The 21,515-nt window shown below is 41.2% G+C and overlaps 1 protein-coding gene and 1 long non-coding RNA gene across 3 annotated transcripts in view; one reads left to right on the top strand and one right to left on the bottom strand.

Moving 5' to 3' along the window:
• LOC138946972 (mucin-like protein) overlaps nucleotides 1-21,515 on the top strand; it is a 254,265-nt gene that overhangs the window by 7,607 nt on the left and 225,143 nt on the right. The window lies entirely within an intron of this gene.
• Nucleotides 5,711-7,763, bottom strand: LOC138946983 (uncharacterized). Its single transcript, XR_011449503.1, has 3 exons — nucleotides 7,587-7,763; nucleotides 6,851-6,936; nucleotides 5,711-6,262 (listed from the first exon to the last, which is right to left on the bottom strand). It is a non-coding gene; the product is annotated as an uncharacterized lncRNA (long non-coding RNA).

The raw sequence follows: 21,515 nt of genomic DNA, 5'->3' as shown, positions 1-21,515 counted from the left end.
ACTTGAATTTGGTGTTTGGTTGCACCACTCTGGCTAGGGGGTCTACAAAAACAAGTTGTATACACATTTCAAGAAGGGTTTTAGAAGCATCTCCTTGCCTAAAGTTAAAACAAAAACTTAAAATTGGAGATGCACAACATTTAAAAAAATCTTGTAAACTTGAAGGTACATGTATTTGGAAGTATCCAGCTGAAAATGAATTTTAGCAATGCAATAGGTGTTATTTGAGCCTCTTCTGACTCTGAAAACAGCACACAATTTTGTTTGTTTAAAAAATATTATTGGGGGGTGGGGGGGGGTGGGGGGGTTATGAATGCATAAAATCAAAAACCTTTATACTTGAATGTGTTTAGTTGTATCACTCTTGCTAGGGGTCTACAAAAACAAGTGGTACACATTTGAAGAAGAGTTTTAGAAGCATCTCCTTAAAGTTAAACAAAAACTTTAAATTGGAGCTGCAAAAAATTAACAAGAAGGGCAAAGCCCATACGACTCACATGCTTGACCTTTACATGAGGGTCAAGGTCAAACAACTAAACCTAGCAATGACATCATACACTAAGAACTGCTTTACACATTTTTCCTACCAAAATACATGTGACCTTGACCCAAGGTCAAGGTCATCCAAGGTCATGCAACACAAAGCTGATAATTCAAGACATGGGAAGTACAATGGTGCTTATTGGCTCTTTCTACCATGAGATATGGTCACTTTTAGTGGTTCATTACCTTATTTTGGTCACATTTCATAAGGGTCAAAGTGACCTTGACCTTGATCATATGTGACCAAATGTGTCTCATGATGAAAGCATAAAATGTTGTGCCCCACATAATTTTTAAGTTTGAAACAGTTATCTTCCATAGTTCAGGGTCAAGGTCACTTCAAAATATGTATACAATCCAACTTTGAAGAGCTCCTGTGACCTTGACCTTGAAGCAAGATAAACCAAACTGGTATCAAAAGATGGGGCTTACTTTGCCCTATATATCATATATAGGTGAGGTATTGAATCTCAAAAACTTCAGAGAAAATGGGAAAAATGTGAAAAATAGCTGTTTTTTAGGCAACATTTATGGCCCCTGAGACCTTGACCTTGAAGCAAGGTCAAGATGCTATGTATGTTTTTTGGGCCCTTGTCATCATACACCATCTTGCCAAATTTGGTACTGATAGACTGAATAGTGTCCAAGAAATATCCAACGTTAAAGTTTTCCGGACGGACGTCCGGACGGACGGACGGACGGACGGACGGACGACTCGGGTGAGTACATAGACTCACTTTTGCTTCGCATGTGAGTCAAAAATTCTTGTAAACTTGAAGGTATTTGGAACTAACCAGATGAAAATAAATGTTAGCAAATCAAGAGGCCTCCCGTAAACCATCACAGATACGGTCAGGCTTTTACACACAGTACAAACACCCTTTCATTTAAACACTCACCGATTGAGAACATCCTAGGTGCCCTCCGTAAAGAGCGAACAATTTTCAAAGAATTTATTTTTGCGTGGTTTATCTTACCCCTGAGCCATCGTGAACCCGTGTGATCCAGTTTCCCTTTTTCACAATGTAGTCGTCAGTTAGTCATTTGAATGGGACTCGATGTGAGCTTATCTACAATAGCACGTTTTTATGCACGAAACAAACGGCTGTGGTTCACAAGAACTCAAGAGATGGCTTTTGACTGTTGAGAGGAACGGCGATATGCACTGTAAACCGTCGTCTGCTACGACCCTTGTGTGACCCTGCTTCCGGGTTTGTACTGATCTTGTCTTGATGAAAAAATAATTCTTTTATGATTAAAGAATGTATGTGTAACAAGCTGTCAATCTATTATTTAGATTTTAAAAGTTAGGTCTAGCGCAAAAACGCACCTTGGTCCAAAAACATTCTGATAATCATCGATTAACGGCTATCGCCAGTTTACATCGATAGAATCAGACCCGAAGGGAAGTAACTCAATTTTTGACCTGAGTTCAGGATGGGTACAAAAAGTGTTCGAGACAATCTGCAAAATTAATTCTTTAAAAACTGCTCGCTCTTTACGTAGGGCACCTAGAATGTTCCCGTTTGGTGAGCGTTCAAATGGAAGCGTGTTTGTACTGTGTGTAAAGGCCTGACAGTATCTGTGATGGTTTACGGGAGGCTGACTGTCCGGGCGTGATTTCCGGTATCAGTTGAATAAAGTTCATAACAGCCGTCCAGCACCAAAACGAGGCGCCATTTGAATTTTGTAGAGGACCAAGTCCACGAAAATAAATTCTTTGAAAATTTTTCACGCTCGACAGAAAACATCCAGGATGTTCCCGTTCGGTGAGCGTTCAAATGGAAGTATGCTTGTACTGTATGCAGACGCTCGGGGAGCTCTGTGATGGTTTACGGGAGGCTTACTGTGCCTTTAACAACAAAAATAGCACACCATTTTTTTTTTTGGGGGGGGGGGGAGTGGGGGGGGGGGGGATTAAATTAATGCTTAATACTCCCCCGAAATCGGCGTATGCTGCCTGAATGGCGGGGTAAAAACGGTCATACACGTACAACTCCACTTGTGCTTAAAACATGAGTGAACGTGGGAGTCTAAGCCCATGAACGAAGAAGAAGAAGAAGAAGAATGCTTAATATAAAAAATGTTTACCGCATTAAAGAAAAATCGCCCAGCTAACAAAAAATTAGGCAAACACAGAAAATAACAGTCACCTCCCTTGTATTTCCAATTTTTACATGTAGCTTATGATTTTATCATTACAGGTGGTATATTCTCAAATAATTGTTTAACCATAGCTTGAACCAAATGAGAAACAAGTTTAAAGTCAGTTTGCTTCAATTGAACACCTTAAAAGGGCTAACTGCTCAGGTTAAAAAAGAAGAAGGTTTAGACAAAAACAAACCACCAGAGTTATATCCCTTGCTAATGCCATACACAGTCTTCTGATGCTGCTTTTCAATTCATTTCAGGAGTTATATTTCAAAATGATTGTTGAATCATAGCTTCAATTAAAAGAGAAATATGTTTTATTTAATCTTAAGTCTGTTTCACTTGCTAACTTTCTAAAGGGCTCAATGCATCAGAAGCTAAATACCGCTAAATACCATAGATCAGGAATGCAAGTTTTCTGTTCCACAGCACTGAAGGTTTGTGAATCCCTGCAATAGGAGAATATAAAGATGTGGGTGAGCCGAGTTTACAAATAGCAACTATGATGCCACATTCCCCTGGATGACATGACATGACATTGCTGCCCCCTGTTTGTCACTCTGACATGGTGAAAGGTGGCTGACCTGGCACAACTACATCTCACATGAACCCAATGTAAACAACAGCTGCCAGGGATTAACAAAAAAAAGGTAAAAAAAAAAGTTGCCAAATTCTTCCTGGGAATCCGTCTCCGAGGGAAGAAATCCCACCCCTGGCATTGCCTTCAAACTTTCGGATGTTTGTGCTAACACATGTCGTAAAGTGCATACTGAGTTTCAAGTTGTTTGAGACATTTAATAGGTCTGCTGTTATTTGTCATGTCAGAAACAAATTAAATTGACGGTAGGTTTTTGCTGACTCATCGAAAAAAATGATTTGTTGAAATCTTCAAAAACAATGACAGATGCGCCACATACTCAGATTTCATGTACATATTTTATCAGACATGGGTGGTATGAGGATTTCAACGCGAAAGTACTTTTTAAGAAGTTGACTCATTCCGAGCGCTGAGCGCAAATGTCGGCCTACGCCTAGCAAAGCTCACTGCCGACACACTTAACTGATCAATGGCTCTTGAAAAAGCATTTTTCAAGAATTTGTGTGTGCGCGCTGTAAAAAGCCAATGTTAAAAGGTAAATTGAAGGTTTCATTTTTGGCTCACGTAAGTGTAGCCTATGCGATCGTAACTTTGTCTGTCTGTGCGTGTGTGTGTGCGTGTGTGTGTGTGTGTGTGTGTGTGTGTGTGTGTGTTTGTGCGTGTGTAAGTCTGTGGTAGAAACTTTAACATTTCGTCATTTGAAGACGTCACATTATGGCGTAAGAGGGTTAGACGTCACGCGAAGGAATTACTGAAAGTCTCGGTTTTGAGCGGGCCGAGACTATTTGGAAGGCAAGAGTTATATTTTTCTTTTCATGTCTTGGCGTCTCAAATCGTATTGGTCAGAAAGCGCTTGCACGTAGTCTCGACCAGCGCGTGGACGGTGTGCTTCTTTCTGAGTACTTTTCGTCACAAATTGTACTTTACGTACTTGATGATGACGTAAGGTAATTGTATGTGTTCTATTTCGTTGACTGAGCGTGAGCGCTGGGATTTCGAGTTTCATTCGACATGTCAATGCATCGCAGTATGAAATAATACAGGTAGGAGGTTAGTTCTTGTACTTTGGGTCAACCAAAGTCGATAAATGCATTCTTCACTATGGTATTGAGTCTGATTTCGTCGTCCATCTTGAATCGAAAAGCACTCTTTCAGCAGAACTAATATCTCTAATGACTTGGTATTTCGTGTGTAGTTTACGACATGTGTTTGCACAAATCCCCGTATTCGTAAGTTTGAAGGCAATGCTTTGCGAGTTACTCAAATGTACCTTTTTTGTTTGTCTCATTACCCGCTAAAACGGCTTCAAAAACTGCCTTTTATGCCTGCCGAGAGGATTGACACCTACACCGCTCAGCATGCCATAGCGTCCTTGTTAGACAAGATATGTGAACAACACTGACTGATTTGGATGCAGATTTGATTGTACTGTCTAAGGACATGCTAAACATGTTTCGATTTAGTTCTGATTTTTTTGATCGCGGGAACCTTGATTTTGCGAATTTAATTTTGGGATGTGTCTGTGTTGTAGGTTCCACTGTATTGACACTACGTCATGTAAACTCAACCTGTTTTGTGAACAAGGTATGGGAATTAATGAACTTTTCAGTGATATATTTGGTTTTACAATCAACAGCCTCATCAGAAAGATCTGACCTCAAACGCATCTGTGTAGTTTTTGACTCACATGCGAAGCAAAAGTGAGTCTATGTACTCACCCGAGTCGTCCGTCTGTCCGTCCGTCCGTCCGGAAAACTTTAACGTTGGATATTTCTTGGACACTATTCAGTCTATCAGTACCAAATTTGGCAAGATGGTGTATGATGACAAGGCCCCAAAAAACATACATAGCATCTTGACCTTGCTTCAAGGTCAAGGTCGCAGGGGCCATAAATGTTGCCTAAAAACAGCTATTTTTCATATTTTTCCCATTTTCTCTGAAGTTTTTGAGATTCAATACCTCACCTATATATGATATATAGGGCAAAGTAAGCCCCATCTTTTGATACCAGTTTGGTTTACCTTGCTTCAAGGTCAAGGTCACAGGAGCTCTTCAAAGTTGGATTGTATACATATTTTGAAGTGACCTTGACCCTGAACTATGGAAGATAACTGTTTCAAACTTAAAAATTATGTGGGGCACATGTTATGCTTTCATCATGAGACACATTCGGTCACATATGATCAAGGTCAAGGTCACTTTGACCCTTATGAAATGTGACCAAAATAAGGTAGTGAACCACTAAAAGTGACCATATCTCATGGTAGAAAGAGCCAATAAGCACCATTGTACTTCCTATGTCTTGAATTAACAGCTTTGTGTTGCATGACCTTGGATGTCACATGTATTTTGGTAGGAAAAATGTGTAAAGCATGTGAGTCGTATGGGCTTTGCCCTTCTTGTTCTTATGACGAGTAGTGTATACGTTTCAAAAACAGAAAAGTAGAAATGTGGGGTTCTTATCTGATATGAAATAAGAAAGCATGTATTGCACAGGTTGACACCGCAAAATGCAACCCACAAAAATGCTAATTACTGATACAGCCTTCCGCCGAATTACTTCATATTTGGTTTACATCAATTTCAGCTTATGCAAGGCCTGTCCACAAAGTGGCAAATCTGTAGGTGTGATTTTTTTGCAACAGATATTTTATATTTTATATTTCTTTCTTTATTCTTATCATAATTGCATATTGCATTCAATTAAGTCAAATGCATTCTTTAATTTCAGTCACACTGAGACAGCAATTTTGTCATAACATCTTTTGACCATGGGATAAAGTTCTACACGAGTGAATTCTGAGAACTTTAAAAAGGCAAAATCTTTAAACCAAGTACCTCTCAGGCTCTGCGGCTGATATGTCTCATACTCCAGGAGTAGATGGATGCACCTTTAGTCCATAAGCAAATGCACCAGGTGTTCATGTTGTCATACCAGAAGTCCCAGGTATATAGGCTGACCACCGTGGCTAAAAATTATTCAGGTCAATCATTTTTAGATCGTTAAGTACACTGAACCTAAAATAACACTGACAGACAGTACATGTACATAATAGATCCAAGGTACATGTATATACAAATTAGGAAAGAAGTCGTACAATGTCATTGAGAATATCACCGAGTCTGATAATGAAATTAATTCAGCATTAATTTGCTCCACCTGTACTAACTTATCATAGTTATGAAACAAGTATACAGGCAACAAGTATTGTTGTGTTTAAGGCAAGATTATATTCATAAAGTAACAAACAGCATACATATCGAGAAAACAAAAAAACTTCACAATCAACGTTTTTCCCATAAACCTGTTTTGGAATCGATCAATCTTCAATTGCACAATAAGATGAATTGCAACTGTCTTTTTTTCATCGTTTACAGATCATATAAACTATCAACTGACTGACCTATTACTTTGTTTGGCTTTTTCATAAATAATAAATACACTTCATGTATAACAAATTGCATGCATTCCTGATTTTGTGTGTGGATGTGAGACCATGCATGGGGATTTTTATTCTGTGTGTACTATTAACTGCTGGATATATACATACAACTACCTGCTTATAGAAGTTAGATCAAGAGAAGAAGCACCACCTGCCTGTGTTCTGCTTGGCACAGTTGCAGTATGAACGTAGCCTCAATGCTGATTCACAAAATGTAAAACATAAATAAAATGAGCAATTAAAAAAAATGTACAATACTTTCAAAAACACAATGCATAATATTATTATTATGTCCAATAAAATAATCATTAAAAAACCTCATGAAAACACAACCAACACCCACAGGGCCTAACAGACAGAGCCACAAACACCAAGGGCACACACACACACACATGTACAGTGTACACATGCACACACAGGTACACACGCATGTGTGTATGGGTGCATGGTCCGAGGGGCATTAAGCCTGACCAATACAAAAAAATGGACAAACTTTGGCCGATTTAGGCGAATACTCTTTGGACATTTGGCCGATAGGGACATGAAAGTTTCGAATAAAGTAAAAATAAATCGGCGATTGGCAGAAGGGCCGACCCAAACGACATCCCTTCTGTGATAATACTGTTATAGACTGTGTATTTTAACACCATAATATTCCAAAGGGAGTAGAAAAAAAAGTACAGTGATACCTGCGGTGAAAGGACAAAAATGTACCTGCAATGCAGGGGGCCTGTCATAATCTGGTAGAGATAATAGAAAAAGGACAATATTAGGTGTCCTTTGAAGGGAGGTGTCCTCTCATCGCAGGGGCCAACCATCACAGGTAACACCAGAATAACAAATCTCTTACAGAATCGCTGTCAATGTGATGTTGGGATCATAATCAGGATCATCTAGTCCTCCTGATCCTCTCCAGACTCAACTGTAACTTCAATTGTGAGGCTAGCCAAAGAAAAACAATATCAGTTAAAATGACACAAGCTATTAGGGCTCTAAAAACAATATCAGTTAAAATGACACAAGCTATTAGGGCTCTAAAAACAATATCAGTTACCAATAACAAACACACTTCCATCTTCATATATCTCATAACTATAATTATGACTTTTTTGTACTATTTATTTTATTGATAATTTAAAACATACAACTACCTGCTGAGATCAAAATAAGTACCGCCTGCCTGTGTTCTGCTTGGCATTGTTGCTGTAGCCTCAATGCTGATTCACAAAATAAGAAAAATTAAGTAAATGTCCTATAAATAAATAATGTTCAAGACTCATGAAAAACACAAGCCACAACCACAGGGATACACAGACATGGCCACATACACACACACTAAAGCAATGAACTTGCCAACGCTAGCAGAGCTCGGGCAACTCCCTGTGGGTATAAAACTAATTGAACAAACAATAAACTTCTGGACCCACATCGTTGAGTCAGAAGAAAATTCATATTTACGACAGGCTTACGCTGACATGATCGACTATATATTGGAACGGTGATAGGGACAGGTTGTAAGCCATACTTTTATGGTCTTATGCAGAGTCACATATGATATATATCGTATATATACGACTAATCAATTTCCATCCTTTTGAACTACACAATAAACAGTATCAGTCTCTCAGTCTCTCAGTCTCTCTCTGTGATTTCAATGTGTCAACTCCATATTTTACACTTTGGATTTAAGCCTTATCACTTACCTGGGCATGAAAGTCAAGTGTTCAGTATTACAACTTGATAAAGTTTGAATCGATAACTACGAAAATTGTTGGAGCTCCAAATGTTCGAAAAGTTCGTTTTTATCATGTTCCATTTCGCTACATTTCGCTACTTTTCGCTACATTTTGCTACTTTTCGCTACATTTCGCATCATTTCGCTACTTTTCGCTACATTTCGCTACATTTCGGAAAAAATAACTACCGACCGCAATGGATACATTTCATTCGAGCAATCATAGGTAACCTCGGACTGGACCATAACTGGATACTTCAGTCAGCAGTCCAAAAGAATGCGCTGATGAAAACTCTACGACGAGGACTAGAATACGAATACGTACGATTTTGGCAAGGAAAGAAGACTGAGGGCTCAAAACTGCAATACTACAACACAATTACTGACGGCGATTACGACTGTGAAGCATACTTGACATGTGTAACCAACCCCAAACACAGAAAAGCACTGTGTAGATTGCGTATTAGCGCTCACGATTTAAAAATCGAAAGGGGGAGATACACAAACACACCCAGAGAGGATAGAAAGTGCACCGTGTGTGGCGTAATTGAAGACGAGCTCCATTTCCTAGATAATTGTACAAGATTTCATGATCTACGCGGCTTGCAGCTTATGGAACATGCACGTGTTAATGCTCGAAATCCGAGTCAGCTGATGACGATGCAAGACGTACCGATACAGCAACAACTTGCTGAATTTGTATACAACTGCATGATTATACGCAATAATGACATAACTACAGATACATAACAATGTTGTAATCACTGCTCCATGGACGATATTTCTTCTTGTCTTTACAAATATCCACTTCGTGTCTGATAAACCCTTTACTGTGTTTTTATGACAACTGATTAAATGAGTTCTGAGTTCACACACACACACACACATTCACACAGGGGCACACACACACACACACACACACACACACACACACACACACTCACACACACACACACACACACACGAGGGCACATAGAACACAGGGACACACACACACACACACACACACACACACAAACGCAGGCACACACACAGTGTAGAGCAGAAATCGCACAATGCGCCGATCTATGTTTTGTAATATTTCTTTTGCATAGTTCTATAAATAGTATCATAACAGACGCAAATGGCCGCAGAAAAAAACGGTTCGCTTATCCGAAATAAATCGTCAAACACCTCGTGCATACATTTTCCTTTTTTGACTCACATGCGAAGCAACAGTGAGTCTATGTACTCACCCGAGTCGTCCGTCCGTCCGTCCGTCCGTCCGTCCGTCCGTCCGTCCGTCCGTCCGTCCGGAAAACTTTAACGTTGGATATTTCTTGGACACTATTCAGTCTATCAGAACCAAATTTGGCAAGATGGTGTATGATGACAAGGCCCCAAAAAACATACATAGCATCTTGACCTTGCTTCAAGGTCAAGGTCGCAGGGGCCATAAATGTTGCCTAAAAAACAGCTATTTTTCACAATTTTTCCCATTTTCTCTGAAGTTTTTGAGATTGAATACCTCACCTATATATGATATATAGGGCAAAGTAAGCCCCATCTTTTGATACCAGTTTGGTTTACCTTGCTTCAAGGTCAAGGTCACAGGAGCTCTTCAAAGTTGGATTGTATACATATTTTGAAGTGACCTTGACCCTGAACTATGGAAGATAACTGTTTCAAACTTAAAAATTATGTGGGGCACATGTTATGCTTTCATCATGAGACACATTTGGTCACATATGATCAAGGTCAAGGTCACTTTGACCCTTATGAAATGTGACCAAAATAAGGTAGTGAACCACTAAAAGTGACCATATCTCATGGTAGAAAGAGCCAATAAGCACCATTGTACTTCCTATGTCTTGAATTAACAGCTTTGTGTTGCATGACCTTGGATGACCTTGACCTTGGGTCAAGGTCACATGTATTTTGGTAGGAAAAATGTGTAAAGCATGTGAGTCGTATGGGCTTTGCCCTTCTTGTACAGGTTATAAATTGGGAATCCCAACACCACAAGCAATGATGACTAAACGACACTAAACAAGACAGCAGCTTACGCAAGTTCCCAGTAATCAAAGCAAACGCCGAACGCAAAGTATCGACAGTTTGTCAGGACAACGGGCACTTTTACTGACTCACGGTGATACATTTCTGCTCCACAACAAATCCCTCCCACCCCAATTCAGTAATTCTTTGGTCAATTTACTTTTCACAAACAAGTCCAATATACTCTTCCATCACATAACATAAATAGCATCCTAAACATCTCATGAAATGCATGAAAAAATACCCACTTGTTCAGCAGGTGACGAGCAAACTGCGGATTGGTGATGAATCCAAATGAATTCTTCACTTCCAACGCGCAAGCTCCTCACCGATATACACGCGCGACGTGTCATAGTTACGTGCACGAGTGCGTTTTCGTTTCTTCTTGGTTGAATCCAGTACAGTCGGCCGGGGACCCTTGCGTTTTGTTCTTTTCTTATCACCTTGGTTCAATCAATCAATCAATCAATGACGCTTATATCGCGCATATTCCGTGGGTACAGTTCTAGGCGCTCTGCAGTGATGCCGTGTGAGATGAAATTTTATACGGCCAGTAGATTGCAGCCATTTCGGCGCATATTTACCTTTCACGGCCTATTATTCCAAGTCACACGGGTATAGGTAGACAATTATTAACTGTGCCTAAGCAATTTTGCCAGGAAAGACCCTTTTGTCAATCGTGGGATCTTTAACGTGCACACCCAATGTAGTGTACACGGGGGGAGGGTTCGGACACCGAAGAGAGTCTGCACACAAAGTTGACTCTGAAATAAATTTCCGCCGAACCTGGGATCGAACTCACGCTGACAGCGGCCAACTGAATACAAATCCAGCGCGCTACCAACTGAGCTATATCCAATACGACTGAATGAGCCTCCATTTTTTCCTACAAGCTCATCAATTATGTGTGACCTAGTTTGCTTGTGACGTGTCATTCTATGTGCATGTGGTGATCCTCAAGATGATGCAGATCTAAAAATAATTAAGAAATAGCTAGGCCAAGAACCGGCGGGTCCGAGTTAAAAAATTAATTCGTAAAAAAATTGAAGTTCTTGACTCCTTGGATGGAAGTCAATGAAACTTGGTATTTATTCAAAGGAATAGATGCCTGAGGTATGACTAAAAGCCCTAGGGGCTACGTGCACCTGGATTTGACAAGTTCAGTATCTTTAAAGAAAAAACATAATATGTAAACAAAGTTTTTATTTTTTGGGAGCGTGACTCACGCTTCCAATGTTTACTTTTCTGTTTTCTGAGACCATGTGCTTTGCCTAAAAATATCGACCAATCAAATTATTAGCGGCGCATGCGCAAAGAGTCTTTTACGGTCCAAAGATGTCTGCCATCTTGCGCCTGTTACGTAAAAAGCAAAATTGTGATCGATCAGGACGGCATAGGTCTGAATGTGTACATTTGGGGGACCAGAAACAACCCAGAGATGCAGCGAAGTTGGAATTAGGCGCCAAATTCAACCGGCAAGTGGCAAAAACACTATGATGCTCATTGAAAGTTACGTCGCGGGTGTGTTCAAAGTACTTTTCTTTTGGCAAAATCGCAAGCAGAACAAAGCCCTGGGAGTTTTTCCTGTGGAAGAGCATGCTGAAACGGAATGTAAGTATAATTGTTGACATTACACCCAACCTTTACTTTGATCTTCCATTAACTTTACTTGTATATTTGAATTCAAACCTAGTTATTACGTTTCACAGTTCTGAAACAAAGCTTGTACGTACATTACCATTTCACTGTCGGCTGAAAGGGCGCGTCCGAACATTTCATACTCAAAGGCGGTTTGAAATCGTAAACCAGGCTTACTTTTTGATCTGGTTTTTATATTTAGTCAAGTTTTGACTAAATATTTTAACATCGAGGGGGAATCGAAACGAGGGTATGGTGTATGTGTGTCTGTCTGTCTGTCTGTCTGTGCGTGTGTGTGTGTGTGTGTGTGTAGAGCGATTCAGACTAAACTACTGGACCGATCTTTATGAAATTTGACATGAGAGTTCCTGGGTATGAAATCCCCGAACGTTTTTTTCATTTTTTTGATAAATGTCTTTGATGACGTCATATCCGGCTTTTCGTGAAAGTTGAGGCGGCACTGTCACGCCCTCATTTTTCAACCAAATTGGTTGAAATTTTGGTCAAGTAATCTTCGACGAAGCCCGGGGTTCGGTATTGCATTTCAGCTTGGTGGCTTAAAAATTAATTAATGACTTTGGTCATTAAAAATCTGAAAATTGTAAAAAAAAATAAAAATTTATAAAACGATCCAAATTTACGTTTATCTTATTCTCCATCATTTGCTGATTCCAAAAACATATAAATATGTTATATTCGGATTAAAAACAAGCTCTGAAAATTAAATATATAAAAATTATTATCAAATTTTTTTTTTCGAAATCAATTTAAAAACACTTCCATCTTATTCCTTGTCGGTTCCTGATTCCAAAAATATATAGATATGATATGTTTGGATTAAAAACACGCTCAGAAAGTTAAAACGAAGAGAGGTACAGAAAAGCGTGCTATCCTTCTTAGCGCAACGAATACCCCGCTCTTCTTGTCAATTCCACGGGCACTGCCTTTGCCACGGGCGGTGGAGTGACGATGCTACGAGTATACGGTCTTGCTGCGTTGCGTTGCGTTCAGTTTCATTCTGTGAGTTCGACAGCTACTTGACTAAATATTGTATTTTCGCCTTACGCGACTTGTTACATTATGTATTCCTCCACACGTTTTCCTTTTCTCAGCTAGTGTCGTGTCGTGGTGTGTGTCGTGGGAAAGGGAGGGGGGGAGTTGCATTTTCAGTGGCCGATTCTACTTCGGACAGATCAAGCTCATCTAGATGAATAGAACTAAAATGTCACATTTTTTTTTTTAGAATCTATAGATCTGTTCTTAGTTTTTACGGTATGGCTTCAGCTACATTCCGTCTGCGTGTGCCACACGAACGACTGTTGGAGAAAAAAAAAAAGATTCTCTTCAGAGATTCATGATACTATTCAGTTTTAACCACCACGTTTTTACAATGTGTTTTTACATGATAAGGTGACGTGCATCTTCACGCAGTCGCGCGCGTGTGTGTGTGTAAGGGGGGTGGGGGGGGGGGATATGTCTGTCTGTGCCCTGTGACTTCAACATAAATTGTGTGCATTCAACAGTAACGTTGCACATTGCAGATCCGTGCGCCAGGAATGTGGACAAGTAAGCTGCAGTTTGAGCAAAGATCCAACGGTAAGCTATTTTATTCGAAAGCTGTTTTATTCGAAGACAGCGAGTCCGTTTGTAAGCAAGCTTTTATGATGTTCCTGCATACAACCTTCATCGATGCTACAGGGATACGTGTTTCAAGTTTTTAACATTGAAACTGTGTGTGTATACGTGAACGTGTGTGTGTGTGTGTGGGAGAGAGAGGGAGAGAGAGAGAGAGAGAGAGAGAGAGAGAGAGAGAGAGAGAGAGAGAGACACTGTGTGTGTGTGTGTGTGTGTGTGTGTGTGTGTGTGTGTGTGTGTGTTTGTGTGTGTGTGTTCGGTCTGAAAAAACGAGAACACGCAATAATAAACATCGTATTTGGTCAAGGTATCAGAAATATTTAGTATATGCAGCTAGCTGCATATTTTGCTGATGGTGAAGGGTAACATTTTTTTTTTCTCATAGCCTTTATTCATCAAGCTGACAGTGACAACATAATTAGGCAACACAGACAAATTAAATAGCATATCCACAATTACTATAACAACAAATGCAAGCGGACCAATAGTTGCAACAAACTTCAGGCTAAATAACATCAAAAAGACAGGACCAGAGAAAAAAAGAGAGATCACACGTATCTAAGAAAACAACGGTAACCATTTGTATGTCCGAATGTATCATTAAAACCACGATATCCACATCTTGCCTGTTCTTAGTGTCATGCAATCATGAGTAGCAAGTGGTGTAAAAATTGAGAGACACAGAAAGGCACAGTCGTTCCCATGAAAACTTTTGGCTCACCATCTCAGATTTAGACAAAATTGTACATGAACAAAGACTTAGATTCGACAACCTGGCTACTTCATGCGCAAAGTGATAATTTATTTTGATGTGTTATCATCACAGATTCCTGCTTATTTATTTTGATGTGTTATCATCACAGATTCCTGCTTGTGTTCGTTCACAAGTCAGTCAATAAAAAACAATCACAAACTGCACCCAGGCTGATTAGTTGATGTGTTTAGCGATGGTCTTTTCAGGCCTGGTCTGTTCTGAGACTGTAAATCGAATAGTTTACTCGGGAAGGACTGAACCTTTCACATCAATATTCAACAAAAACCAACAAAACGTTTGAATAACACATACGAGAAGGGGGGAAAAGTTATATTGTGTGCTTTTGTTATCAGGGGAGGGAACCATCCAATCCGAGCAAAATGACCTCCCTTGATTTTTCTTACGTGATACATGTGCAAAGTGAATAAAAAGTGCATCAGTCACAAAGAAATACAACTATTTAGCAGGATCAATTAGTACACTTGACGCATATATGAATGTTGATATATTCAGAATAATAAATAATGTCCCAGCTGATACTCCCTGCTAAGTTATCATTGATATCCCGTCGCGATATAACCTTTGTGGTTGAAAACGACGTTAAACACCAAATAAAGAAAGATCATTGATATTTGTGTTCCCTATGCACAGCGTTTGTTTTTCGGTTGTTGTTGTTTTGGTTCATGTAACGTTTCAGGCGTATTCTCAAGACATTTAGAGAACTGTTATGGAAGCCTGAAGATCAAAGACAAAAATGTAATTACCGTAAAATGTAAAAAAAGAAAACGTTTTTTCCAATAGCTCCTGTCATTCTGATTGTGGACTTTAGAAGACAAATATACCTGCAGCCCGATTACTTGAAATGTGGCATCGGTATTAAGTGTGTGTGTGTGTGTGTGTGTGTGTGTGTGTGTGTGTGTGTGTGTGTGTGTGTGTGTGTGTGTGTGTGAGTGTGTGTGTGTGTGTGTGTGTGTTTTGATGCAGCTGCAGAAGTAAAGAAGCTAATGTCTTACAATATTTTCAGAAATGATCGCTTTATGTTATGTTTTACTACAGAACTGAAGGAGCAATGGTTAAGAGTGAGGGGATAGGTATGCAATATACAAGTGGGTAGATTTGTGAACCATCTGTGTGCCCGCTAGGTGGAAGACGTCCATGGCATCCATATAAGAATACATCGCTACTCTGCCGATTCAGGATGAAGTCATGTCCAAGCCATTGTCCTGCAAGAAAAAAACACGTCATTTTTAGTCCATATATGCATTTCCGTGACTAAGCTTTGGTTTAATCATCGGTCTGATAATGATGACCTAGAAGCAATAGATTTGTTATAAAAAAACAATTGAAAAAAAAGTAAATTAATTCTTTCCTTCTTGTATTTATCAATGTATTTATTCTTTTCTTCTTTTTTTTTCTTGGGTGGTGGTGGAGGTTGGGAGGGGTGTGTGTGTGTGTTGTAATTAGCTGTTTTCAAACCCTTCGGACAGATACTGTATGCGCCGGAGACATAGCAGAATTTTTCGGGAATGCATAATCTTGCGATCAGATGTGTAAGATGGTGATTGTTCTACACTACTCGTCATAAAAAAAAAACTTGACAGATGCGTTTGAGGGCAGATCTTTATGATGAGGCCGTTTATCGTAAAACCAATTATATGACTGGAAAGGCCTTTTATGCCCCTAACTTATTCAGAAAACAGATTGAGTTTACATGACGTATTGTCGATACAGTGAAACCTACAACACACACACACCCCAAAATCAAATTCGCAAAATGAAGGTTCCCGCGTTAAAATTGACAACAAATCAGAACTGCTAAAACAAATCATGTTTAGCATGTTCTTAGACAAAACAATCAAATTTGCATTCAAATCAGTAAGTTTTGTTCACATATACATCTTGTCTAACATGGACGCTATGGCATGCTGAGCGGTGTAGGTGCCAATCCTCTCAGCAGGCATAAAAGGCAGTTTGTGTAAGTGCATGTGCTAACAAACTGAAATACAGCTGGTTACTGTCCATCAGAGCTGTACTGAACGCGCACTCATCCGCTCGTTCCATTCTTATCAGTCACTCAAACAAATTAAATGTCCACACCAGCTGTTTGCAGTTAAGTCCACGTAAAGTGAAATGTTATTGAATTAAATTAAAGCTTTTTATGATTTTAACTTTTGTGAAAAATCATAGCAATTTCAAAATCAATTTTCCAAAACATATTTACAAAAAACATGAAAAAGTTTAGCATCAAATTATAGCACAGCAGGGCACTGCTGGCCGATTGTCTCCCCTGCCCTTCTGTTGGGTCAACAAAGGGCTGTACAAAAACATGAAAAAGTTAGCATCAAATAGCACAGCAGGGCACTGCTGACCGATTGTCTCCCTTGCCCTTCTGTTGGGTCAAGCGAAGGGATTAAATGTAGCAAATTAAACATCAACTTGCCAAAATATATTTACCAAGGAATAAGAAGAAAAAGTTTAGCGTCAGTAGCCCAGCAGAGCAGCTGACTTATTGTCTCCCCTGCCCTACTGTTGGGTGAAACAAAGGGGGCCCTTTGCCGGTCGCAAAAACGATTGAGGCAGACCTACAGAAACTGATAAAAATCGAGAAAGAGCCCGGGGATTACTTCCCTCGACCTGACCCTAAGGATCAACCAGGTTAGTAAGTAAACCGAAAAAAGAATGCCAGATGCCACAGTCGCGGGCTACTCAACCCAAACCACTCAGGGCGAAGAAAAGTAGGCTGTGGACCGATGCGATCTGTGACCTAAAGCTTAAGCTTCGGTTCCGGACCTGTCAATGACTGCACCGAAGCTCAAACGGTGGTGTCAGCTCACCCTGGCATGGCATGCAAGAAAAACAACAACAGCGAAATGTACAGCAGGAAACTGATCGGAACATACGAATTATCTCTCTTGACTATTACAATGGACATCAACCAGCGACATGAAACAAAGCTCCAGCTCCACAAAGTTACAAAATGCATGCCTCCATGATTGATAAAATGGAGGAGGGGTGGGTGGTGGAAAAATTTTCACCAAATACAAAAACTTGACCTTTGAGCTTGCTGGAATCTTGCGTAGTGGCGCTAAGCTAAGCTGTGCGCGGGGCACTGTCCGCCGCATCGGTCAGTTCCAACGGTCCGCTACGAGCCAATCAAAGAAAGGCGCATGCAATCACACAAACTGCCCATCGCCACGCGAGCGTGGCGAGAAGCTCTTTTGTGTAAGTGCATGTGCTAACAAACTGAAATACAGCTGGTTACTGTCCATCAGAGCTGTACTGAACGTGCACTCATCCGCTCGTTCCATTCTTATCAGTCACTCAAACAAATTAAATGTCCACACCAGCTGTTTGCAGTTAAGTCCACGTAAAGTGAAATGTTATTGAATTAATTAAAGCTTTTTATGATTTTAACTTTTGTGAAAAATCATAGCAATTTCAAAATCAATTTTCCAAAACATATTTACAAAAAACATGAAAAAGTTTAGCATCAAATTATAGCACAGCAGGGCACTGCTGGCCGATTGTCTCCCCTGCCCTTCTGTTGGGTCAACAAAGGGGCCATAAACATTTCTCTTTTGCCTTAAAAAGGAAGTGTTGACCCCACAGAAGGTAGGGAATGAGATGGACTGAACTGCAAAATACCTGAGCATGCTTTTAACTGTACACAATGCAAAAATACACAGTTCTGGACTTTCGTTATCTCCCGTGTCTCGGGGCGATCTTTTGTGTCCGTGAAGTACCAGGCCTGAGAACCCTCGAGACCTGCAACATAAGAAAACAACACCGTGGCAGAGAAAAGCTTGTGTATTGCATATCCAGTAACGTAAAGTTCAGTGTACCAATGATGGACTGCAGATCTCTTAACTGTACTTTTTTGTTTTCGCAGGCAAGCCTGAATAGCAGTTGGACATTTGGCTAACTTGTCTAGCGGGAGTCTGATCCCCATTCGTCCACCACTGTGGGATCGTCTAAAGCTGACTTCAAATTTTTTGGGTTTGACCTAGGCTAAAGAACCCTTGTAGCCAATGTCGAAACCATCCCTAAAAACCTGAAACTAATCTGTTGGCGAGATCCGGCCTGTAGCCTTCGAGCCACTTTTGCAATGGCTCACTTTGAACCGGTTTTGGGCCCGCCCCAACTTCTGTTTGATTCTTAATAGTACCAGTGATGGTAGGCCCAGCGCGGCTGATGTAAACCCTCCAGACGTACCTGCTATGCGTTCGGTGACGGCACACGTGGCTGCAGTGCAGGCTTGGGTGGCCAGGTCCTCGCCAGGTCCGCCGACTGTTGGGGTGTCTGGCTTGTTGTTGGGGCGTCAGTGTTGGCCGGTCCTGCCATTTGATTGGGCTGGGGCGTCTGGCAGGTGTCCATGACCTGAGCCGCAACTGCCCGCTGCTTCAATTTTTCCCTCCAACGCCTGGAGGAGCTGGGCCATCCCAGGAGGTGGTGTCCCTTGTGCCTCTGTAGCCACTGTCTGTGCTGAGGTTGGGCTGGAGGATCCCCTGTCGTCGTCTTTGTGGCCCTCTTATTTGCCGGCCATGTCTGCCTATTCTGGGCTGCAGGTCCAGGGCGGGTAGGCTTGTGTTTTGGCATCTAACCGACTGAGGAGAGAGCATCTTTGATCGTAAGGACTGGCTTAAACTGCCCATAACCGCGCTTACTACAGGCTGCTGGTGCCCAGGCAACTGGAATAAAAATGGTTAGAACAACCAGGTTGTTGGCGCTCAGGCAACTGGAATTAAAGTGGTTAACACAACCAAGCTGTTGGTGCTCAGGCAACTGGAATTAAAGTGGTTAACACAACCAGGCTGTGGGTGCTCAGGCAACTGGAATTAAAGTGGTTAACACAACCAGGCTGTTGGTGCTCAAGCAACTGGAATAAAAGTGGTTAACACAACCAGGCTGTTGGTGCTCAGGCAACTGAAATAAAAGTGGTTAAACTGAGTTTCATGCGAAAAACGTGTGGCTGTGTTTCAAGCGCACTCAAAACGGCTGTGTTTCAAGCACCTAAAAACTGTGGCTGTGTTTCAAGCGCACATAAACTGGCTGTGTTTCAAGCGCCGAAAAGTTGTGGCTGTGTCTCAAGCGCACGCAAAATGGCTGTGTTTCAAGCACATAAAAATTGTGGCTGTGTTTCAAGCGCACATAAACTGGCTGTGTTTCAAGCGCAGAAACGTTGTGGCTGTGTCTCAAGCGCACGCAAAAAGGCTGTGTTTCAAGCACACTTGAAATGTATGCTTTGTATGCTTGTTGATTTGTGCTAGTTTATTCTATAATGAATTTGTAAAGCGCCTGGAGCCAATTGATGGGACTCGCGCTATAGAAAAGTTATTTATTATTATTATTATTATTATAAAAATTGTGGCTGTGTTTCAAGCGCACAGAAACTGGCTGTGATTCAAGCGCAGAAACGTTGTGGCTGTGTCTCAAGCGCACGCAAAAAGGCTGTGTTTCAAGCACATAAAACTTGTGGCTGTGTTTCAAGCACATAAAACTTGTGGCTGTGTTTCAAGCACATGAAAATTGTGGCTGTGTTTCAAGCGCACATACACTGGCTGTGTTTCAAGCGCAGCAAACTGGTGGCTGTGTTTCAAGCGCACCAAAACACGATTGGAGCTGTAGCTGTTGGTGCCCAGGCAACTGGAATTAAGTGGTTAAAACAATGAGGCTGTTGGTGCTCAGGCAACTGGAATTAAACTGGTTAACACCCAAGCTGTTGGTGCTAAGGCAACTGGAATTAACGAGGTTAACACAACCAAGCTGTTGGTGCTCAGACAACTGAAATAAAAGTAGTTAAACTGAGTTTCATGCAGAAAAATGTGTGGCTGTGTTTCAAGTGCACTCAAAATGGCTGTGTTTCAAGCACCTACAAATTGTGGCTGTGTTTCAAGCGCACATAAACTGGCTGTGTTTCAAGCGCAGAGACGTTGTGGCTGTGTCGCAAGCGCACGCAAAATAGCTGTGTTCCGAGCACATACAAATTGTGGCTGTGTTTCAAGCGCACACAAAACACGATTGGAGCCGTGGCTGCTGGTGCCCCGGCAACTGGAATTAAGTGGTTAAAACAATGAGGCTGTTGGTGCTCAGGCAACTGGAACTAAACTGGTTAACACAACCAAGCTGTTGGTGCTCCGGCAACTGGAATTAAAGTGGTTAACACAACCAGGCTGTTGGTGCTCAGGCAACTGAAATAAAAGTGGTTAAACTGAGTTTCATGCAGTAAAATGTGTGGCTGTGTTTCAAGCGCACTCAAAATGGCTGTGTTTCAAGCAAATTGTGGCTGTGTTTCAAACGCACATAAACTGGCTGTGTTTCAAGCGCAGAAAAGTTGTGGCTGTGTCTCAAGCGCACGCAAAATGGCTGTGTTTGAAGCACATACAAATTGTGGCTGTATTTCAAGCGCACACAAAACACGATTGGAGCTGTGGCTGCTGGTGCCCCGGCAACTGGAATTAAGTGGTTAAAACAATGGCCTGTTGGTGCTCAGGCAACTGGAATTAAACTGGTTAACACAACCAAGCTGTCGGTGCTCCGGCAACTGGAATTAAAGTGGTTAACACAACCAGGCACAAGGGCGGATCAATTCACTTTGGAGGGGGGGTTACAAAATGACTGCGAAGATACAAGTTGACGGCGCCGAAGCCTCTAGGGGGGTCCGGGGGGCATGCCCCCCCCCCCAAATTTTTTTATCCAAAGAAGCAAAATAGAGCTATCTGGTGCATCTTGAGCCAATAAATTACCTCTTTTTTTGGGGGGGTGGGGGGGGTTACGTAACCCGTGTAACCCCCCCCCCCCCCCCAGATCCGCCCTTGCAGGCAGTTGGTGCTCAGGCAACTGAAATCAAAGTGGTTAAACTGAGTTTCATGCAGCAAAACGTGTGGCTGTGTTTCAAGCGCACTCCAAATGGCTGTGTTTCAAGCACCTAAAAATTGTTGTTGTGTTTCAAGCCCACATAAACTGGCTGTGTTTCAAGCGCAGAA

The sequence above is a fragment of the Littorina saxatilis genome, linkage group LG14, assembly GCF_037325665.1.
Source record: "Littorina saxatilis isolate snail1 linkage group LG14, US_GU_Lsax_2.0, whole genome shotgun sequence".
NCBI lineage: Eukaryota > Metazoa > Mollusca > Gastropoda > Littorinimorpha > Littorinidae > Littorina > Littorina saxatilis.
Note: the sequence above shows the minus strand (reverse complement) of the source record. Positions and strands in the feature narration are given on the sequence as shown.